General features: G+C 37.8%; 1 protein-coding gene and 1 non-coding gene across 4 annotated transcripts in view; one reads left to right on the top strand and one right to left on the bottom strand.

The window, feature by feature from the left end:
- TOX (thymocyte selection associated high mobility group box) overlaps positions 1–27220 on the top strand; it is a 309790-nt gene that overhangs the window by 221752 nt on the left and 60818 nt on the right. The window lies entirely within an intron of this gene.
- Positions 19751–19812, bottom strand: LOC112859794 (U7 small nuclear RNA). The gene has a single exon (XR_003223534.1). It is a non-coding gene; the product is annotated as a U7 small nuclear RNA (small nuclear RNA).

Here is a 27220-nt window from a genome sequence, read left to right on the forward strand (position 1 = left end):
TTGGAATGTTCAACTTTCTTGACCTCTGCTTTCCAAAATTCCCCTCATCCTTCAAATATCAGTTCAAAGTGTTCTCAGGTGAATGTAGTCTGTTTCCTACTTCCATATTCTCAGAACAATGTGGACCCCTCCGATGGCTTTCTACTGCAATCTGCCTTTAATTGTTGATGTGTGTCTTAGAACCTCTACTATTATATGTCAATTCTGTGAATATGACTAAATTCCTCTTTGAAGGAATTTGAGTGTTAACCCTATTTTGTATATAATAAGTCTCTTAGTTATCAAACAAATTGATGTATTATCACATATATCCCACTTTTAATAACCCCACCCCAAAATGATTATCAAATTTATGGGCATAAAATGTTTTGTAAAATGTTATAAGATGACTATACCTCACTTCTCTGATCTTCTACCAACATAATTTTTTAAAAATATTTTTCTATTTTCACACCCAACCTTTGGTGAATAATACATATCCATCTGGGAAAGTGTGAGTCATATGTCATAACATATATAGCCTCCAAGCTTTTTAAATTGGAAGCCTTGTTTTTTTTTTCTTTTAATGTTGTTAAGAGATCATTTTAGTCATAGTTTGAATTTTGAACTTTTGGCAACTAATAAGTACCTTTAGTTTATTTTGAAAAACAACATTTAACAATATTAATTAAAGTGAATGCAAGACATCTGAGCATTGAAAATCTGCTGGGACAATTCTTTTGAACACAGCAGTTCACCTCTTATCCAGGTCTACCATTAGATAAGCTCCCTCTTAAGAAGCAAAATCTTGGGGTGCCTGGGTGGCTCGGTTGGTGACGCAAACAACTTCCACTCAGGTCATGATCTCACAGCTTGTGAGTTCCAGCCCCACATTGGGCTCTGTGCTGACAGCTCGGAGCCTGGAGCCTGTTTCCGATTCTGTGTTGTGTCTCCATCCCTCTCTGCCCCTCTGCCGCTCACACTCTGTCTCTCTCTCCTTCAAAAATAAATAAATATTTTTAAAAAATTAAAAATAAGAAATAAAATCTTATTTCAAAATATCCACAAGAGATCATTGCTGAAGGATTTCTTTCATAGTATAAATGGTCTTTTTTAAATTTCTGTTAACTGTCTTTTTTTAAATGTAATTGTTTGAATTAGTAACACAGCCATAGGATTTAACTCCAGGATGTATCTCCTTCTCAATCTCTCATCTTTCCATTTCTGCCCCACCACCAAAATAGGTAACTACTGACTTTGTTTCTTCTGTTCTCCTTCTTCAGAGTTTATAGATTCTTATTCTCTCTCCCACTTTTTCTTCTTACAAAAGATGACTTTTTTCTGCCCTTTTATTGCTTGGAAATCTTCCGTATGTGTGCTTCTTTCTTATGTATCTCGCACAGTGTCCCATTATGTAGATGCTTTGTAATTCCATTAACAAATCTCCTGAAGGGTATTTTGTTTTCACTGTTTTGCTATTGCAAACAATACTGCAAAAAAAAAAAAAAAAAAAAAAAAGAGCCTCCCACAAACATTTTGTATGAATGCAAGTTGCAGTGTGGAATTTCTGCATAAAAACTGGGTATGCATGAGTAATTTTAGTAAATTTAGTAAATGTCAAATTGTGCTCTCTATGTGTTGTACCAATTTACGTTGTCATTCTCTAGATATGGGAGTGTCTAATTCCCCCTGCTTTATCAAACTTTTATATTTTGGTCAATTTGATAAATGAAAATAATCTAAGTATACTTTTCATATAATTAAATGCCATTCATATTTCCTTTTTTCTGTTAGAGTCTGTTAGAATATATCCTGATGTGAGCTAGAAGGTATGGATGCAATTTAGTTTTTTTCTTCAGGTGGCTTACCGGTTATCTCAACATCATGTATTGAGTGAACAATCCATCTTTAATTCCGTGGCTTGAGATGCCCCTGCTATTACACAGTAAATTCATGTATGTAGTTGAGTCAATTTCTAGTTTATATTTACAGTCTTTCTCTTCCTGGACTGATATCCTATCATGATTTTTCTGGTATTTTAATATATGTTAGTATCTATTACTGTTAATCCTTCTTCATTGCCCTTCCTGGCTATTTCTGTTAATTTTTCTATTTGTACTTTAGGGTAACTTCTCCAACCCCATAAAACAAGAAGTTCCTAATAGTCTTTTATTAGTATCACACTATATTCATAAACTAATTATGGAGTCCTTTTCATCAAGAGCATTGTGTGTATTTCTACTTCTTCAAGTCTTTTGTTACCCTCACTAGTGTTTTGAGGTTTTATTCTTATATATCTTGCACATTTCTTATTAAACTTATCACTATTACTAGGAGTATTTCATGCTGCTACCGTAGGTGGGATTTTTCTTCTGTTATATTTTCTATCTGATAGGACACTTTCTAAAACAAATTAAGATATTAGAACCTATGAAATATAGGTAATGCTGTGTTCATAGGAAAATTCTTAGTCTTAAATACTTATGTCAGTAAGCGTATGAAATGTATTAAAATGAAATAAACAAATTAGATTTAAGATTTAGGTAAGTTAGAAAAAGAAAAAAATAAATTTATGAAAAACAAAAGAAAAGTATTAAAAAAGAGAAGAAAACAAGTTAGGAAACAGAAAAATAGTAGAACTGAGAAATAAAATAAAAATCCAGGTTTTGAAAACATAATAAAATAGGTTCAAGAAAAGATTAAAGCACAAAATATATAAAATAAACAGAATCCTATAGAGAACTGAGAGAATTGGAAAAGACTAGTTTGCTCATTTCTTTGTAAACAAGTTTGGAAAATCTGGAAAAATATAATTTATAAAAAAACTGATCATAGAAAAAGAAAACCAAAAGAATAGACTTATATCAAAAGAAGAAAATGAGAAAGTTGCCCCTGCTTCCCAATAAAAATAGCAACATGTCTAAATGGCTTTAGAGGAGAATTCTAACAAATCTTTAAAACTGTTCAAATCTGTTCCAAAGCGTCAGGGACAAAGGAAAACTGCAACTTTTTTTGTATGAAATAATTACAATATTGATACCAAAACTTGACAGAAATTGTGCACGCGCGCACGCGCGCACACACACACGAGACCAACGTCACTAATGAATATCAACACAAAAGACTAACTAAAATATTAAAAAAACAGAAATTAGGAGTAAGAATATATCTGACCAAATGAGGTTTATTTCAGGAATGTAAGAGTGGCTCAATGTTAGCAAATGCGTTAATTTCACGTAAATTATATGATAAGTCCATAGCAGGATTTTACAAAATTCAACACTCATTGTTGATTTTTACAACTTCATAAAATAGGACTCAATGAATACTGTCTTAATGGGATGGAATGCATTTATCTCAGCATAAAAATCACGCTCACGTCTGGAGCCCATATCATAGGGGAGACACTGAAATGGGTTCCACCCCAATAAAATATCGGACAAAGTTGCCCCCGTAACACCTACCTTTAGCACATTGAAAGTACTAACCAATATTACTAAACAAAAGACATATTAAAGACATAAACATTGGGGGAAAACAAGGTAAAACTATCTTCACTTGCAGATGATTTTGTATTACACTTAGAAACCCCAAGAAAACCTATTAGAAGCCTACTACAAACAATAGGGGGGTTCAGATACAAATGCAATAGAAACAAATTAATGCTTTTCATATGTAATTGTCACTCTTAACATTTATCTGAAACATGTGTTTTCACTGTCCTGTCAGTTGAGTGTCAAAAGTAATTACTTTTAACTGCCAAATTTGTGGGTCTTGATTTGGCCACGGGTGGAATCTGGGGTCTCTTTGTCCTTGATCTTAACTTCCTGCTTTTCGCGTAGAAAGAAAGCCACTTTGGACATGCGTAGTCCACATGTAGCCGTGATTTTATCTCCCCAAATAAGGCAACCAATTTGCCCTGATGAGGCTCTGATGTCAGCACTTTCAAGTCCTACCATTTACAGCAGAATATAATAGATTTAGGAAACAGTTTGATAAAATAACTAGAATTAGTTGTGTCGTTAAATTAAACTAATGTCGCTCATGGCTGCTATAGCTTGCCTTCCTTGATACCTGATACTTTTGTGAGTGAGAGCGCTAAGAATGTAAGCTGTGTGAAGGTCACAGACTAGCAATTCCAGCATCACGTTCAGTGAAGGCTGTTGGAGTCCATTTGAGAGTATCTAGAATGCCGGCATACCCTGGCAAGAACGTTGCTCTCTCTTGAACCGTAGCCTTGGCAGTAGGAAATAATTGGTAGAATAAAGCTTGGGACCATCTCGGGAATGAACTGTGACACACCTACCAACCGGTGTGTGAAAACACTGAAACCTCACAGTGCGATTATATTTAGGGTCTCCATCTCAAGAGTACATTGTAGATGGAGTCGTGATTTAATATCCCTAAAAAAAAATCTATTTAATATCCCTAAGAAAAAATCTGGACTTTTACAAATGTCCTACTCTAGATAATCACTTTGATTGAAGTTTAGGATATATGTGCATTAATGGAGTGGCCACCAAATTATACAGGGTCTATTTTAGAAGGCCTCCTTGAACCAGAGACTTTGGGAATTGAATATAGCAATTAACTTCTGAAAATCCACATAACAAATACACCAGCCTGTCCCGCAGGATCCATGGGCTTAAGCAGTCTTTGTCATAAAGTTACAACAATAAGTCATGGAAATAGCCAAAGGCAGGTAGTAAAGTGGGTCTGAATTGAAAATCATTTGGGGGTACTATTTGGCATTTGTAGGGCACACTGGCTTTTTTTTTTTTTTTTTTTTTTGCACTAACATAATAACACTCTTTGGATAGCCAAATAAGTTATTATTCCCGTCTGAACAACCTCATTTTGTGAGAACAAGTTCGACAGCTGCTAGGACTAGAGAAAGGTGACACAGCAAAAGGTGGGATTTCACAGAGCTTAAAGCTACCACCAAAAGAGATTGTTTGGGAATAAACACACTTGTATCAGTTTCTCAGCCAGAAGTAGCAACAGGTAGGTTCCAGTCTGACTGCTATAATCAAAGAAAACGTGTTCAGGGACTTCTGTTAAATGCATGGGAATAGCCAGGTGATTTTTTTTTTTTTTCTGTTTTCCAATAAGCACAGGAAGGACGGAGGGCATAATAACTTATTGCATTAAGCCTACACCCAAGCTAAACAAACAGACGTCACCCAGAACACGTTTCTCATGTTGAAGTACCCTTACTATCAGAAAGCCCTTTCTATTTTCTGAAAAAAGATTGATAGTGTTTTAACTTGAGCTTTATTCCTCCTCTTTCTCTGGAGGACAAACAGTATGTGCAATTGCAGCTAACTCTTTTGAAATCATTATAGGCATATTAAAGACACATTGTTACACATGGTTGGAAACAAACATTTCAGCCTGGATTCAGCAATCACTTCTTGCCATGTTAGTTTATAATGTTAAATGTTGGAGAATGTATTTACTGTGCCTATTAGTATGCACGCAAATAGTCTTAAGGGAATATTTGCAACTAGAAATGCTCTAAGCATTATTTGGCGAAGCTAGAAGAAACTTAATTAGCAAGAGTCACAATGAACCTTTGTAGAATAAAGGAAGAAAAAAAAATGTTTTAAGCCTTTGTAAGACAGTGATAATTTCAGGCAGGACCAACGCTGTACTGAATTGAAAGTTTTCAAACAAACAGGAAACAACCATCGTTAGAGTGGGTTTTAATGGTGTTGGTGTTGGTGGCTATCACTCTAAGCCATCTTGATTTTGGTGGAAACACCGGAGAGCCTTCTTCTGCCCACCTAGCTTTTTGGCAGTCTATTGTAATGCATTTCAACCGACTTATAAATCATTTTGCAGAGACTAATGATTTATTACTGCTGTAATGAACTTCACAGGCATCAATACATTAGTATCCACTTTGAAAAGAAACTTGTCAGGTCCCATTGGAATGATGATCAGTTTACTATTGTTATTAATGACCCTGATCAGCTCTTTGGGTCTATGAATAACCTTTTTAGATGACAGAGGCCTTCCATTTGGGGAGAAAATCGATGCATATGTAAAATAAAAGTATATGCTGTTCTTTTTCCAAACCCTCTATCAATGCCAGGGATTGTTAGATTAAAGCTTCAAAATTATTTTAAAATCTAGCTAATCCAACCCCATTAAAATGCTGGTGAACACATCCTTAAAGGATATTGTCATTCGAATTGCTTGTCTCTATGTTACTAAATTATGGTGTTTTCATTCTTTCTACTTGAAGCCTCAGCTGGACCCCAGTGGTTTGACTAAAATAGAAATTACCATGTTAGAACTTTTTTCTTTTTCTTTTTTTTTTTTTTAATGTTCAGTGATGTCAGACATTTGACCTGTGAGGCTTTTAAAACTGACCTTGTTGCTTCTTTCCATTCATTAAACTACAACCTTTGCTCTCTTGTCATAAAAGATAAATGAAGATTCACACAATCTTTGTTTAAGAGAAGATTTATTGTTTACATTAACGTAGATTAAGTGGAAAGATACCAATTATTTTTCAAGTCAATCAGATGTCTTCTTTGAGGTTTCAATTTATTATTATTTCCGTATACTCACTGGCAGTTTTTCAAAAAAGTAACCTAGAAATGAACAATTTTCATGGAAATCCCAAATTCCATAGTTTGTCTTAACCAGCTAAGCAAGTTTTCAAATATGTGTTTTGATAAGTAATTAAAATTGGGTTTTAAAATGGTAATTTTCATTCTATGAGATTGTCACAATGATTAACTTCCATATAGGATTAAAGCTTTGGAGAAAAGTTTAAAAGCAGGGTGATTATTTGTAAATTTAGAGAATGGTTTTAAGAAGGGAAGCAGTCTGAAGTTTCAATGCAGTAAAACTCTCTAAGTATTTTAACCATCGGCCACACAAAAAAATGCAATAATGAAATTAGTTATTGTTAATGTAGACATTTTTAAGGATGACTAGACCACACAGAGAGAATAGAGTGAATTAAAATGGGATTTTTACAATTGTTTGATCCGAAAGGAAACAAACAGATCCTAGAATCAAAGTCCGTTGTTTTATTGATGAGAGAACTGAGGCCAGAGAAAACTGAGGATGGCATATGCCTTCTGCTAGAAGATTCCAGCCCACTGGAGTGAGTGACACTGACCCTGGGTGTACGAGTCAACCAGCCTATGAGGACTTCGGATGGGAACCTTGAACTTTGTGGTGGTTGTAACCCTGGAGCCCTGTGGTTAGAACTTTGTGTTATGGTTACCCAAGGGCTGGGCCTGGCTCAGCACAGGTGCCTAATGACTGACTACTGAGAAAGACACTAGGACAAGGATTGCTGAGAAGGCAGAATAAAGAGAAAAGAAAAACAGAGCACATGGCTTCCCACATTTGACCTTAGGGGCTCTTTTGCTTCCTTGTCTCTCCTTTAAACATCCTGCCTTTATCCTGGGGTTTACCTTTATAATGACTTCATTCGGAAATGGATTTTTCTATACGGTAAAGAGTAGAATCTTCAGTTCGGATATTTCTCTCGTGACTTCTAGATCCTGTCCGTGAATAAAGCTTGCATTGGACACTGGTGAATCTTAGAGCCGATACGGACATCATCCAACTAACCCTCTCCCTGTTGCAACCACACATCCCACCTCTCTCTCTGTGCCCATCTCCCCTGATCATGCACATGCTCGTGCCCCCCCCTTCTCTAAAAAAAAAAAAAAAAAAAAAGTGGTAAGTCTTTGTCATTTCCATCACTTTCAAAACACTTTGTTGGTGTAAAACCCTAAAGTTTGGGTATCTCTGTTCGTCTTTACAGCTGGAATCCCGCTGCCCCCAGCCTGTAGCGCGGTGACTTCTGTAACAGTTTTTTGTTGAATAAATTAATTGGTGATGCCTTTCTTTTAGAGGGTAGCTGGTGTAGTAGTCACATGGTAGGGCAGATGTGCAGGGGTGCCTTCAATATGTACAACTGAACTGGTAAAAAGTGACTCTCGATATGCCCCTAAATCCAGTTACTTCTCAAGCAATGTTGCATCGAAGCATAAATAACTCAGACGAATAGCATGGGAATTTTATTTGCAACAAGATTCAAGGCCGATCATCGGTACATACGCATACACTTTCAGTTCCTGGTTTGCTATGACCTTCCTCACCATCCCGGGTACATTCCCACCCTTATTTCTCTCATTTTGCTTTGGCATGTCTAGCTTTTAGAGTCTAGTTTGAGCAGAGAGAGAGAGAGAGAATGCCCGCCTTACCTATTATTTAATAACCCATCCACAAAACAGAATCATAATAACCCGCCAAAAATCCACTAGGAGGATGTTCATTTGTCACCCTTTTGGCCCGTTCTGGTACTGAATATAAAACTAGAGTCTTAAGTGTATTAAAACTCTCTCCAGCTAATGGCTATAATAATACGAGTCACGCTTTGTGGACATACCATTGAATCCTCATAGCTCTGTGAGTTTGGGTTTTCTTATCCCCAGTTTTACATTTGAGGCACTTGAGATTGGAGATGTTAAGTAAGCCACTTTGTACCTTATCTTGGTCCTTTCCTCCTTCTGCCTTGTCATCATTGACCTGGCTCCCCCAGGACTCTGACTTCTGGGCAGAGAGAAGTGACTGGCACACTTCTGCCTTCCCCTCTATCTTCAGGGAGCCTGCATCTGCCTTTACACACCTCCAGGCCCCAAGAATAATATCTCATTCTAGACCAGTCGCTAGGTAAGCTGCTCTCGTTCTCTCGAGAAGCGAATTTCCTGAAGGAACCGTCTTTCCTTTTGAATGTTCCGAGATAGATCTGAACAGTTTTAAAGGACACTGAAGATAATAAAACATAAATTTATTCAGTGCTGTATCTTACAGGAAAAAGAGTAAATGAGATAGAGAGAGAGAGAGAGAGAGAGAGAGGTGTCAGAAATACATTGCCCCAGTGCCTAGATGACAATACTGTGTGTGGGTGATACTATAGAAAATATTTTTTTTTAATTCTTCGCAAGCAAATCACTAAAATATGTATCCTGAGATTTGTCATAGAAAGTTGATCCAATAAAACCTAATTTGTTTTGCAATTTGGTCAACTACACACCTAAGCTTTCATGTGGTGTGGTTTTGTTTTATTTTGTTTTTAAGAAATGCTTTGCTTGGTACAGGCCAGTCCCTTGATTTTTTGCAGGGAACATAATGTCGCATTTCCTGAAGGACTAATCAACCACAATGAAGAATTTATCAGACAGCTAGATTACATGGTTGATCACTCTTGGTGCATATATATTTTTTCATTTATAGTGAAGTGTATTTGTTTGATGTAATAACTATGACTAAAAATATGTTGTTTCACATAGTCTCCAGTTCACAAAATTAAGTAATTCCTTTTGGTCTTTCCATGAAAATTAGAAAGGTTTTCTTGAAATGTGGTAATGCTCGCTTGGAGAAAATTAATTTTTATTCTGTTGGGAGAACATCTGACTTTTGCTTAAAATTCTGGAAGACTGGAGTGCAATTTCTAAATTATATGCACTAATTGACATTTCATTTTAGCCATGATGGCGAAACGATCTAAAATAAATTACCATAGAAACACAGAAATTCTTAGTTATCATGCCAATAGTCTAGTATGATTTCTGTACCAAATATCAAAACATCATAGATTCTATAGAATTCTAATTGGAGGCCTTTGCACACGGATGTAGCTTTTAATGGAAATGAGATTTTATTCGTTTTCCTTCTGTTGCATTTACCCCAACACAATTCTTATGTGAGGATCTGTCTACTGGCAAAAAATATAATACTCTCAACAAATGCCTTTACGAAGGCTTATTTCCTTTTCAGCCTTGAGAGCTGGAGACTGTAGAAGGGCACTGAGAATGTTACAAGGCTCAAAAAAGGGACAGAAAAATCAGATTTTTTTCAAAGACAAACCAAGCTGACAGAGTTAGGCCAAGAACACATTGTTCTGGTGTTGCTGCTGTGAAATGGAATTTGATTGATGATTTCTCTATTTTCGAGTGACACGGTTTATCCCAACATTCATCTGAGGATTAAGTGATTGTTTCAGATTTTGAATGTGAATTTGAATTTCTTTTCAAATTTGAAAAGAAACATGGGTGAACCCACTGACCTTAAGGATGATTGTGAAGATAGATGATAGACCTAAAATGTACAATCTCTTTGACTTGCTAAACATTTGATTTGGGATTTTAAGAAAGGATATTACGGAAGTATGTTCTCCAAAGAACGTTGGTTAGCCTTGGCCATCTGTGGTTCTGCCTACTCTTCTGACGGTAGGATGAACCTAGTGAGGGCCAAAGAAATTCTAAATTTTCTCCTTCCCTCTAAGAACCACCTGATTTTAAGTCACTGCCTGTTTATACCTCCTATGAGGAGGGGGAAAACATTGCCGGTCAAGATAGTATATGCACTGAAAATGAATTGCACTAGTGCGGAATTTCAGATCTGAATTGTGAAACCTCAGAGTGAGGCTGTCTGCAACCCGTGGTTGCCGGGAACCTTTGGATACCTGACACGTCGGGGTTTGATTCTTTCGTTCTGCTCCCCAGTTGGAAATAGAGTCATGATGATCTGAGGCAGGACCTTTCTTACCCTCCTTACCCCGAGCAATCAGAACAGAATATTTAGAGAAGGCAAAATCAATTGGAGAGTTTTCCTGCAGCTGTTTTTTTTTTTTTTAAAGCATGCAGGCTTTCCCCAAATATTCATCTACTACTGCAGTGAAACAGAGGCTGTTAATGGGGATTAAATAGTGTTTGATAGGCCTGCACATTTTCGTACGTTGCACGACTTCATGTTTGCTTTGGATGACAGACATGTGTTTTCTTTCTGCCTGAAGAGACTGTTTGTTTTGTGAAGTACAAGTTAAGAGAGACTGAATCGAACCTAGAGGATGTTCTTTCAGATCCTTGATTACATACATCTTTGGCGGTGTGAGCTTTATTGGATTATGTGCTGTGCTGAGATTCCACTAACCGTGTGTGCAAACAGCAGGCAAAGTTGGAGTTATTAAACAGACTCCTTCTTGAGTCTCTGTTTCCCAAGATTGCGAAAGTGAATATATTTACTGTAATCGGGGGGGATGACTGCAGAAATAATAAAGTTTCGAGACAATTGTGGGGCACACACCCCCTCGAGCACTGCCGTCACTTGCTACACTGATGCTTTGCTTTTCTTGTTTGATGCATTTATTCTGTTAAACTGCATGTCACTGTGCCATTGCTGTCTTTAATGTATAAAGACCACGTGAAGATTTTCTACAGGTTTACAGCGGAATTATTTGAAAAGAATATAAAATGCTGCTGTAGGCAACCTATACACATCATTGTAATGATCAATTAAAAAAAAGGAAGACAGGGGCGCCTGGGTGGCGCAGTCGGTTAAGCGTCCGACTTCAGCCAGGTCACGATCTCGCGGTCTGTGAGTTCGAGCCCCGCGTCAGGCTCTGGGCTGATGGCTCAGAGCCTGGAGCCTGTTTCCGATTCTGTGTCTCCCTCTCTCTCTGCCCCTCCCCCGTTCATGCTCTGTCTCTCTCTGTCCCAAAAATAAATAAACGTTGAAAAAAAAAAAAATTAAAAAAAAAAAAAAAGGAAGACATGTGAAAAATCTTTCCATAATGAAAAACTCCGTCGTGCAATTTGACTTCAGCTTTGACTTCTTTTGTAAACTGAGATCTCAGAAACCAGAACGTAAATCATTCTGTAAATGCAATCCTTTAGTCAAAATACGGTCTCCATAAATATTTTAGCAGCATTTGTGATGCTTTTAATTCTACATCATTTCACATTAGTTCCCTTCAAAGCTAAATTATTAATGTGCCTCTTCCTAAAAGTTCAAAGTATAATAAACCGAAGAGCTTTTACTAATTGGAAATCAGAACATTCTCTGCAGGTCTGAAAGTATATTGTTCGTATTTATTTGCACTTCGAGGAGAAAAATAGAGCTGGCTAGGCAAAGTTGTAACTCTCTCCTTCCACCCCGCAGTGACGGGTACGGATAGTTGCGGAAAGAAAAATTCTCAAACGTGAGTTTTTATTCCAGCCATTGAGGTGTCCTTTTCTGCTCCTTAAACACCTAGACCCTTCGTGCTACCCCCTGGCTGCACGTGGCCAGACATCTGTATCTATTTTGCCCCCCAGAGAAGGACCCCTGTCTTCTTCTTCTCTCCTGAGCAAAATCGCATTTACTCAGGGAAACTGATCACATAAACTCTAAGAAGAAGGTAATCAGATTAAAGTAATTCAAACAGAAATATGAATGATTGTGGCTGGCTTCATACATTTACAGATGCCACATCCTCCCCCCCACTTGAAAAAAGGAAAATGCTAATGAAAATTAGTGATTTTTTACAGATGCATTTTACCCAAGGTACTTTGAGTTCAGGAAATTTAGGCCACTTCAAATCATAACACATTTTTTTCTGTTTAAATGTGTCGGCCTGTTTTATAGTCTTATTCTCATGATGAGATTCAGGCTGATAGATATGTGTGTATATATGCACACAAACATAATTTCTATCATAGACTGTTAAATAAATATCTGTATTTTCATTTGGAGGTACTCAGCTTCCTCTTAACACATCAGCCGCAGAATATTTTCTTTTTTAAAAAAAACACATAAAAAACAAACTGTACATTACCATGTGTATTTTGTGGAAATGTTTCAGTTTATGACCTGTCTCTAACTAGTATACCAATTACATATTATCACCTGACAGAAAAATGAGGCATTCTTGGAAACTTTGTTAAATGTAAATATTTGGGGTTAAGCATATGGAGAAAAACATAATCTAGAAGATGATGAGGGCTAGATCTGTCTTAAGCATCAGTTACAACCTTGATGATGCTAACTTAAAGCTATCCATTCATTCATTTGTAATTCATGCAATATACCTATGTTGAACTGCAGTCCCCGAAGAGGAAAATCTCAGATATCATCCAGTCACACCCCCATATTTTAGAGAACAAAACCTGAAGGTTAGAGACGACTCATGATTGCCCACTCTGGCTAACCCAGAGCAGCATCCAGAACTTCTGACCCTTCCAGAACTTTCACCAGGGCATGAGTCACACCCTCTGCACTCTCCTTTTTCTCTCCTTGAATGCAAAATCAGTTGCCAAAGAATGTCACCAAAAAGATTAAAGCGATTCCACCAGCAGAACGTGGGTTTAACTTATTCTAATACACAGCCAGGAGATTAAAAATTGTGGACGTTTAAATTTATGAATGCTCTATTTTCTGTTTGTCTTACTTTTCTAAAAGAAAATCACTTTTCTGAAACTACGTTATTATGGAGACTGCCCTGGAAAAAAAAAAAATCACTGAACTCAAAACATCATCTTTGAGAAACTTAATGGCAAAGAGAATATACAAAATATTGAGTTACTGTGAGCTACTGCATTCCTGTTTGGGTAGGCAATCCACATAATACCTTCATCCCTAAGGTCTTTAAATGACTTAAGAATTGTTTCTAAGGAAGGTACATTTTTGATTCAGCAGAATCTATAAAATGCATGCTTACTCACCATGTTAAGAGACACGATTTCTATTGATAGATAGATAGATAGATAGATAGATAGATAGATAGATAGATGATAGATAGATAGATAGATAAAACAATGTCTCCTTAATAGGCTTTCCAGGTGTGATGCAGAGGCAGTGACAGAAGTCACCGCCAGAAAGGTCTTGTACTTAGTCCCAAACACTAAAAAGTACTGTTGCAAGGCACTGCGAACCGTGATTTGTGCTCAAAAGGCCTTCCGTGTGCTCACTGACTCCTAGGACAAATGAAGTTCAGACATGCATTTCTCCTCTTGAACCTTCAGAGAGAGCTTCAGAGTGGAAAAGATAAAGATATATTCTACAAAGTTCCTAGTGATAACAGACTCCAGCCTTGGAGTGTTGGACATGCTACATATTTTTTGTATCCTTTGCAAATTTCTTTTCTGCTTCTAAACATTTTAAATGGCATCATGTCTGTGTTGTAGATGAAAGTCAATAAAAATTAATTTTTCCCTCAACATTTATAATATTTTTTGCAACTTTTAGACATCTTTCTTTGGGAATTGAGTCTAATACAAATAGACTTTCTTTGCTCAATAAATAGCACACAATTCTCATTCCTGGCTTTGGTTTTCTAATCTTGACTCAGAAATGCCTCAAGTAGGTGATTCCAGAAGCCAGCATTACCTTAGTGCTCCCAAAGTCTTAGGAAGCCAAAATGTTCTTGGGAACACATATATTCCTACCACTGTCTACCCACACACACTCGAAACATGCTTCACACTTTTCCTTCCCCAAAACAAAATAAAAATCCCATCATTCTGAAAAGACAGTCCTGTATTTCTGTGGGAACTAAAAAGATTTCCTTTAAGAAAATTTTAATAGCAAAGTTTTAAAAGTCAACCAGGGAAAACAAAAACATGGATGGACTTATTAATACACTGCCAGCACTGAGAAAACCCGTAGAACATATGCCAGGCATAGACGGATGAAGTCCCTTACAGTAGGCTCACTAGTCAGGTAAAAAGAACACTCTCGAAGTTTGTTTGCCTTCAGTGTGATTAACGATTGGGCCCACAGCCTGTAACACTTGGCCAACAATAGGTCTTCATCTATCATGGTGAGAAAAGCTTCCTGGCATTCACGTTGTGTATTCTTTTCAGAAGTGATAAGTCATTCAGGAAATTTCTGGTTTCTGCCCTTAAACGAATTATGGAGGAGAAATATCCAATATTCATGGAACCTCTGGCAGCTAGTCAGCTAAAGAGACTCTCCCTCAAGAGCAAAGAACAAATATAGTCAGGTATCCTAGTATCCACACAGTCCCCAACCTGTGATGGTACGACTGAAGAGTTTTCGACTATATGATGATACGAAAGCCATATACGTTCAGTCAAAATTGTACTTTGAATTTTAAATTTGAATCATTTCCCAGGCTAGCAATATGCGGAAAATCTTCCCTTGTGATGCCAGGCGGGGCCGGCGGCCACAGCCACAGCTCTCAGGTGGCCACATGATCGTGAGGATCAGCCACCAATACACTTGCGACCATTCTGTGCCTGTACAGCCATTCCGTTTTTCACTTGCAGTGTAGTGTTCAATAAACTATATAAGGTTTCAACACCTTATTACAAAATAGGCTTTGTGTTAGGTGATTTGCCCAACTGTTGGCTAATGTAAGTGTTCAGAGCACTTTGAAGGTAGGGTAGGCTAAGCTATGATCTTTGGTAGGTTGGGGGATTAAATGCATTCTTGATTTGTGGTTTATTGGGATGTAACCCCATCCAAGTCAAAGAATATCTATACTAGTATGCAGTATATTACTAGTATCTTCCACAGACGTTTAGAAGTTTAGCACCTTATTTTTGAATGCTTCCATCAAATGTCAGCACAGCGAACACTTAGTGGGTGCGGAGGCTGACAAAAATCCAGTGCTAACATTCTCAGCCTCGCCATGATTCATGCATGGGAGATCATAATCTACAGAGAACTTCTTCCTACATACAATTAAGATTGTTTGAATGTAGTAGAAGAGCGGGACACAGTAGTTACTTGGTCGAAAGAGCAGGTGAGCATCTAAATATCCAGTCATTTGGGGAGAGGACCAGTGCGCTCTCAGTGTTTGGGCCTACGATTACAGCCTTGTGTGCTATTTGTAGTGTGAACAACAGCCATAAAACTGTGTCTGTGAATATTTTCTCTTTACATTTCTTTAAAGTGATGCAAGGAGTTAAAGATTCTTCTGAGACAATCGGAAGGAAGACTCCTTATAGATTTTTACAATATTTTTAATGATCTTTAACAGTATCATTATGTCATAATTAGGCAGCAAGTTTTTTTTTTTTTTTTAACGTTTATTTATTTTTGGGACAGAGAGAGACGGAGCATGAACGGGGGAGGGGCAGAGAGAGAGGGAGACACAGAACCGGAAACAGGCTCCAGGCTCTGAGCCATCAGCCCAGAGCCCGACGCGGGGCTCGAACTCACGGACCGCGAGATCGTGACCTGGCTGAAGTCGGACGCCTAACCGACTGCGCCACCCAGGCGCCCCATGCAGCAAGCTTTTAAATAGCATATCTTTATTCAGTCTTTCCAGAGCATTAAATTTGATTTATACAGAAACAATTCTCTTTGCGCGCATGCAGATTTACTCAGTTTGTATGTTATTTGAAGAAATGTTGCAATCGCATTAATACGTATGATGGCATAAACAGGTTTGGGAACTAACGTGCCTGATTCTTGGTTGGCTTATAGCTCAGCTACTAGGCGTAAAACTGGGCCAGTTTTTAAACGTTTTTTTTTTTAATTTTAGAAAAGTTTTAAATATACTAAATTACTGTGAAGATAGTACAGAGTTCCTACATGCCCCAGGCCTAGTTTCCTCTATTATTTACATCTTACCTGAATATGGTATATTTGTCACATATAATGAACTGATATTGGTACATTATCCTTATCTAAAATGCATACTTCATGTGGATATCCTCAGCTTTTCCCTAATGTCTCCTTTCTGTTCCAGGACACCACCGAGGATAGCACGTTACATTTAGTTGTCATATCTCCTTCGAGTCCTCTTGGGCTGTGGCAATTGCTCAGATTTTCCTTGTTTTTGATAACTTTGACAATTCTGAGAGGCACTGCCAGGTGTTTTTTAGAATGTCCCTTGCTCAGGATTCATCTGATGTTTTTTTCCCATGATTAGATTGGAGTCGTGTGGTTTCAGAAGGAAAACCAAAAAGTACCATTCCCATCAGGTCATACTAAGGGTTTATATTATCAGTGTGACTTACCATGGTTGATGTTAACCTTGATCACCTGTCCGAGGTAGTGGGTGTCAGATCTCTCCACTGTAGAGTTACTCTTTTTTTAAATTTTCCCTTGGCAAGAAAGTCATGTGCAGCCCACATTTAACGAGTGGGAGTTACGATCCCCAGGTTTGAAGGTGCTTATCTACATAAATTATTTTTAATGTTTATTTATTTCTTTTGAGAGACAGAGAGAAAGAGAGAAAGGGAGGGTCCGAGAGAGAGAATCCCAAGCAGACTCCGCACTGTCAGCCCAGAGCCCGATGTGGGACTCTATCTCACGAACCATGAGATCGTGACCTGAGCCGAAACCAAGAGTCAGGCGACTGACTGAGCCACCCAGACATCCCTACATATATTATTTTTTATGTATTAATTCTTCTTCACTGGGGACTTGTCTATTCTCTCTCGTTTGTTTATTCATTCATTTTTTTTCTTCATTATGGATTCATGAGTATTTTTACACTTTGGGTTAAAGTCTAATACTAGTTTCTCCATCTATCTATCTATCTATCTATCTATCTATCTATCTATCTATCTATCTATCGTCTATCTCAAATTGTTTCAGTTTGGCCATTTGGAACTCTTTGAGTTGGCTTTTGTATCCATCTAACAAACTCCTATCACTGTATATGTGTGTTTTGTTGTTTGGACCCGTTCTTATTTTCTGTCACTGCAAGTTGCTAATCAAGCTTCATCTTACATATCTTCTGTTCCGGTCCTGGAACCAACCTTTTCTCCATGGAACCCTGGTGCCTTTTCTTGGACAATAGTATCAGAAACTAAAATCTGGGCACTGCATAGGCTCACTGCTACTGGAGTTTCATTGCTTCCAGGACTTCCCAGCTGACAGAGCAGGGGGGTATATGCATGGATATTAATCTGTATTTATACACACATCTATAAAGGTTTTTATATGTAGCCACCTGTGTGTATATTAAGCCAAACAGTACCCCATACTGGTGTCTTCAACTTGAGTCCATTGCCATAGAGACTTCTGCCCTTGCTTGTCTGTAACCTCCCACAGCAAAAGCGAGAGACCTGGCCCCCACTATCCACTCCATTTACTTCATTGTCCTATCACGGGAGCCATGTATATAGCAGTATCAGAATTGTGCAAAACAACTTTATCAACTAGGATACAGTGCTTATGCACAGTCCCTTTGCCTTCTGATAGACTACTTTGCTAGTCTGATAGACCACTCAAGTCCAAAGTTACTTAGGTCAGCAACTTATTACCCATCTCCTTTAATGAGATTGTTTCATATGTTTGCAATACATTCGGATTCTTTTTTCATATTCTTCGTTCCATCCTGGGATTCCCCAACCCCCTAAATTAATTTGCCTACATTAAGATTTACCTTGTGTGTGGTGTAGTTCTATAGGTTTTGACAAATGCTTAATATCTTTTATTCATCATTTACAGTATCACATAGAAAAGTTTCACTACCCTAAAAAATTCCCTTCATTTTACTTACTTAGCTACCTGGTCCTCCAAAACCTGACAATCAGTGTTTTTGTCTGTCTAGTTTTGCCTTTTCCAGAATGTTATATAATTGGAATTATACAGTATATAGCTTTATCCGACTGGCTTCTTTTACTTAGCAATATACATTTAAGATTCATTCATGTTTTTTCATGGCTTGATAGCTCATTTCTTTTTATCCCTGAATAATACTCCATTGCATGGATATACTAGGGTTTATTCATGCATTCACCTACTGAAGGATTTTTTGGTAATTATGAATAAATCTGCTACAAACATTTGTGCGCATCTTCTTGAGGGGACATAACTTTTCCTATCAATAGGGTAATTATCTAGGAGTATGATCACTAATGGTAAGACTGTGTTAACTTTGTAAGAAACTGTCAAAATGTCTTCCAAACTCGCTGTACCATTTTGCATTCCTTCTAGTACTGAATGAAAGATCTTGTACATGTTCTCTTTTGCATGTGTATGTCTAATAGCTCCAGGATCACTTGTTGAAAAGACTGTTTCTCCATTGAAATGCCTGTACCCTTGCCAAGAATCAGTGACTATATTTGTATGGATCTTTTTCTGGGCTATCTATTCTGTTCCATTGATCCACGTGTCTGTTCTTTTGCCAATAGCATTCTGTCTTCATTTCTGTACTCCATAGTAAGTTTAAAATCAGGCAGCATGAGTTCTCCAACTTTGTTCTTCTTCTTCGGTATTCTGTTGGCTATACTAGGTCCTTTGTTTTCCTTGTAAACTTCAGAACCTATTTTCCTATATGTATGTAATAGCTTGCTGAGATTTGATTGGGATCATGTTGGATCTATAGGTCAAGTTGAGAAGAACTGACATCTTAACAATATTGAGTCTTTCAATACTTGAACACAGAATGTCTCTCCAGTTATTTAGATCTCATTGATTTTTTTCCTTCAGCGTTCATGGTTTTCTGTATTAGAGTCTGTATATGTTTTGTTATGTTTATGCCTACATATCTCATTTTTGGAATACTATTTTTAAAGAACCTGTTTTAAATTCCAAATTCCAATTTCTTAAATGCTGATGTTTGACAAAGCATTATATCCTTTATACTTACTTTACTTGCTTATTATTTCTAAGAGGTTTGTGTCGTTGTTGTTGTTGTTGAATCTTTGGGATTTTCTCCATAGACAAGATGTTACCTGCAAATCAAGACAGTTTTCTTTCTTTCTTTCTTTCTTTCTTTCTTTCTTTCTTTCTTTCTTTCTTTCTTTCTTTCTTTCTTTCTTTCTTTCTTTCTTTCTTTCTTTCTTTCTTTCTTTCTTTCTCTTTTTCCTTCTTTCTTTCCAAGCCATATAATCCCTTATTTCCTTTTATTGTCTTATTGCATTAGTTAGGACTTTTAGTATAACATTAGATGAGAGTGGTGAGAAGAGACATTCTTTCCTTGTTTCCAGTTTTAAGGGGAAGACATCCAGTTGTTTTTTTTTTTTTTTTTTTTTTTTTTTTTTTTTGTGGAGGGGGTCTTCCGGTAAAAACCGGAAAACCTGCTAGACAAATTCTAAAAGAGCTGTAACGAGACATCCAGTTTTTCATCACTGAGTATGATGTCAGCTGAAAGGTCTCCATAGATTTTTAAAATGAAGTTAAGTTCCTTCTTATTTTTAGTTTGGTAAAGGTTTTATCACAGAAGGGTTTAGATTTTGTCACATGATTTTTCTATTGAAATGATCATATGATTTTTCTTCTTTAGCTTGTTTTTTTTTCATTGAATATATTTGACATATGACATTGCGTAAATAAGATATACAGTGTGTTACTTTAATACATTATATATTACAATATGATTGTCACTGTAGTGATATTTATCACATTATGTAATTATAGTACAATGTTACCTATATTCATTATACTATGGCTTATTTACTAAGTGTTACAAGTTTGTACCCTTAACATCAATTTCCCCACCCCCCCACCTCCCCTTCTTTTTAGCCTGGTGATGTGTTCGATTATCCTGATAGATTGTCTCATGTTAAGCTAGCTTTGCGCAGTTAGAATAAATTCTGCTTGTCTGTGGTGTGTAATTCTTTTTATACATTGTTAGATTCAACTTGTTAATATCTTATTGAAGATTTTTGCATTTATCTTCATGAGAGTTACTAGTCTGTAGCTTTCTTGTTTAATCTGTAGTGATATTAAGAAATTTGGGGTCTTATAACATAGGTTAGGAAGTGTTTCCTCTTTTTCTGGAGATATTATGGAGAATTGGTACAATTTCTTCCTTAAATGTTTGATAGAAACTATCCGGACCTGGTGATTGTTTTTGGAAGGCTGTTAATTTATTTTGTTTATTTATATTTTATTGGTTAATTTATTTAATAGATGTAATATTATTTAGGTTATCTATTTTTCTTTGTATGAGTTTTGTAGTTTTTGAATCTCAAAGAGTTGCTCCATTTCATCTAAATTGTTAAATTTGTGGGGCACCTGGGTGGCTCAGTAGGTTAAGTGTCTGACTCCAGTTCAGGTCATGTGGGTTCCAGCCCCATGTCAGGATCTGTGCTGACAGCTCAGAGCCTGGAGCCTGCTTCGGATTCTGTGTGTGTGTGTCTCTCTCTCTGCCCCTCACCCTCTCATGCACTCTCTGTCTCTCTCTGTCTGTCTCTCTCTCTCTCTCTCTCAAAAATAAACATTAAAAATTTTTTAAATAAAAATAAAAAATAAATTGTTAAATTTGTGAACATAGAATTTTTCATATCATTCCTTTATTACCCTTTTAATGTGTTTGGGATCAGTAGTGATGACTCCTTTTCCATATCTGATATTAGTAATTAGTGTCCCCTCTTTTTTTGTTATTAGTTAGCTTGTCTAGTGCTTTGTCAATTTTACTGATTTCTCAAAGAAGTAGCTTTTTGCTTTGTTGATTTTTTATATTGTTTTTCTGTTGGCAATTTCATTGATTTCACCTTTAATTTTTATTATTTCTTTTCTTCTCCTACGTTTAGGCTTAAATTGCTTTTCCTTCTCCAGTTTCCTAAGATAAAAAGCTTAGGTTATTAATTTTAGACCTTTCTTCTTTTCTAATATGTGCATTTCATGGTATTAGTTTCCCTCTTTGCACTGCTTTGGCTGCATTTCACAATTTTATTGTTGTACTTTTATTTTCATTTTGTTCTTTCTTACATTTTTAGTATGTTACGAAATTCTAGATACTAATTTTTAAGTATCTTAGAAGGATTTTCCCCTAGAATTTGAAAACTTTTGGGGCGCCTGGGTGGCGCAGTCGGTTAAGCGTCCGACTTCAGCCAGGTCACGATCTCGCGGTCCGTGAGTTCGAGCCCCGCGTCGGGCTCTGGGCTGATGGCTCAGAGCCTGGAGCCTGTTTCCGATTCTGTGTCTCCCTCTCTCTCTGCCCCTCCCCCGTTCATGCTCTGTCTCTCTCTGTCCCAAAAATAAATAAACGTTGAAAAAAAAAAAATTTGAAAACTTTTGAAGGCCAAGAGGCATGGTTTTATTCTCACTTTACTCAACAAGTTCTGTCACGTTTGATGGATGGAGACTTCTCCATTCTTGATCCCCTATTAATTCATAATCACCTAGGACCTACAAGAAATAACTTTCTTATCGGTCTACCCACAGAAAAGCCAGGTCAAAGTGGCCCACTGTCAGTTGGTGATTCTGGGCCATAATCTCCTAGCGTGAAAACTAGCACAGAAAGCCACAAACAATGGCCAAAACTCTCTGGGAGAGCTTGGAGCTGTACCAAAGGGTTTGGTATTCAGTTGTTACTGCAAAATTCTCCTCTGAGCCCGGTTCTTCAGGGTACGTGAGTTTGGCACTGGGAACAGAGCAGTAAAAAACGCAGGAAAAGGACCCTGCCCTCAGAATTTGGATTCTGGTTAGGGGAGTCAATCCAGAAACACACTGAGTAGGGCACACTGGTACCACCTGGGAACTGTTAGAAATGCTGAATCCCTGTCCCCTCCCAGACTCCCTGAATCCGAGTCACATTTTAAAATGATATCTGGGGACTCATGTGGATGTTAAGGTTTGCAGAGCTTCACCCTAGATAATTAGACACGGTTATTATGCTGTGAAAAAAATGCCTGGGTGGAGAAGGATGGGTCTACTTTTGTAGGTTTGTGAGGGCAGACCTCTCTGAGGAGAGTGACCTTGAGGCTGACGGGTAGAGGCTTGTCCATCTGGACCCCTCCCCCTTTAGTTCCTCCAGTCCCCCCACTCCCACTCTTTAGTTCCCCCAGCCCTCTACTCTATCACATCCATCCCAGCACCTCCATTTGTGTCATAAATAGTGAGCATCCAACAAAAGTTTTGGTGGAGGAAGGCAAGAAACATAAGCCTCCCCAAAGCTATGTCCCTAACCTTCATTTAAAAAGGGAGACATGGGGACGCCTGGGTGGCTCAGTCGGTTAAACGTCCGACTTCAGCTCAGGTCACGATCTCACGGTCCAAGAGTTCGAGCCCCGCGTCGGACTCTGGGCTGATGGCTCAGAGCCTGGAGCCTGCTTCCGATTCTGTGTCTCCCTCTCTCTCTGCCCCTCCCCCGTTCATGCTCTGTCTCTCTCTGTCTCAAAAATAAATAAACGTTAAAAAAAAATTAAAAAATAAATAAATAAATAAATAAATAAATAAATAAATAAAAGGGAGACATGGGGGGCACCTGGGTGGCTCATTCAGTTGAGTGTTTGACTTCAGCTCGGGTCATGATCTCTCGGTTTGCGAGTTCAATCCCCACATCGGGCTTGCTGCTATCAGCACAGAGCCTGCCTTGGATCCTCTCTCTCTCTCTCTCTCTCTCTCTCAAAAATAAATAAAAACATTTTAAAAAAGGAAAACATGAACATATAAATATTTATAGTCTTGAACTAAAATACCCCTGGCCTGTGAAAGGGGAAATAAAATGCAATGCACACTTTTAAAGGTTCTGACTTCTGTCTTTTCCAAGAGCACTTTTTTTCTTTAGAAAATAAATTGTAACTGAAAAATTCTATTAGCTTCTATAAAGGTAGGTGCAGAAAAATGATCAGATGGTTTTGAATTTAAAAACTGCAGGGTAGATATTCTTTCTTGCTTCCTTGTAATAGGCTCTAAACTTTAATGATGCGAGTTTTTCTCTTTTCCTTCAGTTGATCAATGTAATTGAGATTTTTCCCATTTATTGGAGCTGTCATCTTGTGGTCGTACAATTATGCTAGAGATAATAAATATGTTTTAGACACAAAATTGTAAATACGATATAGAAGAAGCATGAACTTATTTCCATATCATTAAACTACATTTTACCCATGAGCAAAGTACATTTTTCATAACTTACAAGAAATATCCTGCCTTTCAGTGGCACATACATTTAACGTTCTTAACAGCTACTTGATTTGGCACTGTTATTTGGGTTATTTTTTTTATCAGGGAATGAAGGACAGCAGAGTTGCAAGAATCAATACATAAAACTGACAAATCAGTAAGATTCTAATTATATTCCAAACTGCCAGTCTGCCAATTAACACTTTTTGAGAATGCAGGGTATCATTTTGGAAAAAAATGTACCTAAGCTTCTCCCATGGCATTGTATAAGAAAAGAATCGAAAGAATAGAAGTCGATGTGTTCCAAAGTAAATTCTAATACGACAGCTGTTTTTATCAGTTACTTTGTTGCCACAAGTTTTCATGGTAAGTAATTTTTATGCTGGTGGCCTTGAAATGTTTGCAGTTCATCGGCATAGTAGTCTCATACAGCAATCTCTATAGAACTATATGCAAGTAAATGTTTACAGTACAGGATTTTATTGTTTATATAGCTCTCTTAGTATATGGATCTAGCCTCAAAATAGACGTTAGGCTTTATTCCGAGGTGATGGTAGTTGTTTGTTCTTGTTAAAATATGTCAGTGCTATTACTAAAATTTGGGAAATGAGATAATAAAATAACAAATTGAATATTACTTCTAATTTTTAAAAATGTCCCCCTGGAAGATTAAAACCTACATTAACTATTAACAAGAGTCCATCCAAGCAAGCTTCTCGGCTAACTGTCACTTTATTTTATCTTACTTTTATTGCACAAAGCACCTGAAAGGCCAGAAATGCATTCGTTAGAAAGGGTATGTCCACCAATCAGCAAATGTTAAGTCAACATTCCACAACCGCAAAATAGCAAAGTAATTCTTAAGAGAAAAACTCATGCTCTTGAAATCTTTCAAGATTCATGATAAAAAGAATATTCATTACAGTTCATTTAGAATCGATGTTTACCCCGGGGCAGAAAAGTGGGCAAAGGCATTCTAGAACAGTTTTCAGCAAGAATTAAAACAAAACAAAATACCAAGACACTAAATTAAATTTCAGTGAAAAAGGACCCCTTCTTTCCTAGTAATTTTTAGACATTTTACTGAAATTATGTTACCCAGATTATGGGCATGACTATTAAGAGCTACTGCTAACTTAATTGAATTCTTATTCTAAGATAGCCTCCTTTTCAGGGCACACATCAGAATGATTATAATCTAACACAGATTCATCACCCTCATGTGGATGAATTCTTTACAGACTATGGCTGAGAATGCGCCCCCTACTGTGCCTTAAGGTCAATGGCTCCCTAGAGTCCCAGCCATCCATTTTCTCACGGAGAACAAGTGGGAGAGACACCACTTAATGATTAATAAGCAGGTGGAAAAAGTTGTCTTTATCAAAAATTGAATGCAATGTGCAGAAGGATCTTTTCTGTTCCACATTCCTGATACCAGCCCTCATAAACCCATCAAGCATCCATTTAGTCTCTTACTATTAAAGGGAAAAGAAACATCTCTTTAAGCAGACGAGGTCCACTCAGTGCTCATTCCCCACTGTGAATCTGTTTTCTGTTCCTTGTACTCTTTCCTTTGTGTCTCAGAGAGTTGTGAAGCGTTCACATAATTAATCCATGAGCCCAGCCTGGACCACAGGAAGCCTCGTGCATTCTTACCTCCCTTGCAAAGTGTTTTGTTTTTCTTTTTCCTTCTGGATCACTTATGTCACTAAGAAGTGAATGGCACCGATTGACGAGTGGGGCAATATAAAGAAAAGTTTTGATCAAAATGTTTGAGTCAGTTGTTCTGAGAAAGCATAATTTGTGGGGCAGCATTTGTAGCTAGAGATCTGGATCACAATGACTACTGTTGGTGTGCCCATAACGTGATTTAGGAGCAGGTGTAATAACCCACATCATTTTTGAAACTGTGGGCCCATATTTAGGGGCTGACAAAATGGTCTCTGCTAATAGAGCATCAAATGTTAGTGTGTTTTATTGGCTTCTTTCAGTTAGAACAACTGGATACCTCAGAATATATATTGACAAATAGTCTGGAAACTACAGACAAAGTCTCTAGCAATCCTGAAATTTAGAAGATAAAGCATTTGACAATTCAAGCGGGCGTCGAACCATCAGATTACCCTCAGTCACATTTTTAAAAAATGTGATTTGATTGTGTGTTGAATTGTTAAGGTTGAATTCAGTGGAAAAGCCACACAATTACTTTCGTTTGTTCAATTTTATTTCACACTATCTTACATAAATCATTACTTTTATGAAAATAGAGCAAGTATAGTAGACCATCTAACAATCAAACGATGTATCTTAGTGTCCATAATAATTGACTCCAGAATTCAATTCCCACTTATTTCTACTGTTCCAAAGTCTTCCTATTTTTTTTTTTTAATTTTTTTTTCTTTTAATGTTTATTTATTTTTGAGACAGAGAGAGACACAGCATGAGCAGGGAAGGGGCAGGGAGAGAGGGAGACACAGAATGTGAAGCAGGCTCCAGGCTCTGAGCCGTCAGCACAGAGCCCGACGCGGGGCTCGAACTCACGAACTGTGAGATCATGACCTGAGCCGAAGTCGGACGCTTAACCGACTGAGCCACCCAGGCGCCCCAAAGTCTTCCTATTTAAAAAAAAAAAAAAAACATTTTTAATTGGGGCGGCTGGGTTGGTTAAGCATCCGACTTCAGCTCAGGTCACGATCTTGCAGTTCACGAGTTCGAGCCCCGCGTCAGGCTGTGTGCCCACAGCTCAGAGCCTGGACCCTGCTTCAGGTTCTGTGTCTCCCTCTGTCGCTCTCTGCCCCTCCCCCACTCGGGCACTGTCTCTCCCTCCCTAAAATAAACAAACATTAAATTTTTCTTAAAAACATGCTGAAAACATTTTTTGTTGAAGTACAGTTGACACACAATGTCATTTGGCTTCAGGCATTCGACGTGATGACTGGACAAGTCTAGACAGCGTGCTACGCTCACAAGTGTGGCCACCATCTGCCATCACGCAACGCCAATTCAGCACCATTAACTGTAATCCCTATGCGGTGCTTTTTACCCTCGTGGCTTGTTCCTTCCATAGCTGGAAGCCTGTAGCTCCTACTCCCTTCACCCATTTTGCCCATCCCCGCCTCCACCTCTGGCAACCATCAGCTTGTTCTCTGTTTTTATCGGTCTGTTTCTGCTTTCGTTCGTGTGTTTTGTTTTAAAAGCATTCTTAGTTCCCAGTGGTGCTCACAGCAGTTTCAATGCATTACAGACAGACTCCTTGTTGCAACATCATTTGTACATTTCAGTGCAGTCGGAAACCACCCTTTCTCCTCTGCAATCCTATAGGGGTGTGTTTTTGGTTATGGCAACTAATCCCCTCGGACTATTATAGTATGTCTCCCTACCCTGTGAGCTCTCCCATCATAGGGACAGTCTTATCTGCCTTAATTTCCCCTATGACTTATCATAGTACCGGGCACAGAGTAAGTGTTCAGTAAAACACTTTGGACTGAATTTCCTACCCAAAGCATCAGCACATTGGATTCAGTCATTCTAGGTTCTAGCTGCATCTTCCCCAGCAAGCACTTTCAGCTAAACTTTCTTAAAAGAACATCTAACGCATCAGTTCATATACTGGATCCAGAGCACAGGTGTCATGGTTATGATACAGGCTTGGAGATCAGGCGGCTTG

Source organism: Puma concolor, chromosome F2 (genome assembly GCF_028749965.1).
Source record: "Puma concolor isolate L17-30 chromosome F2, mPumCon1.1.hap2, whole genome shotgun sequence".
NCBI classification, from domain to species: Eukaryota; Metazoa; Chordata; class Mammalia; order Carnivora; family Felidae; genus Puma; species Puma concolor.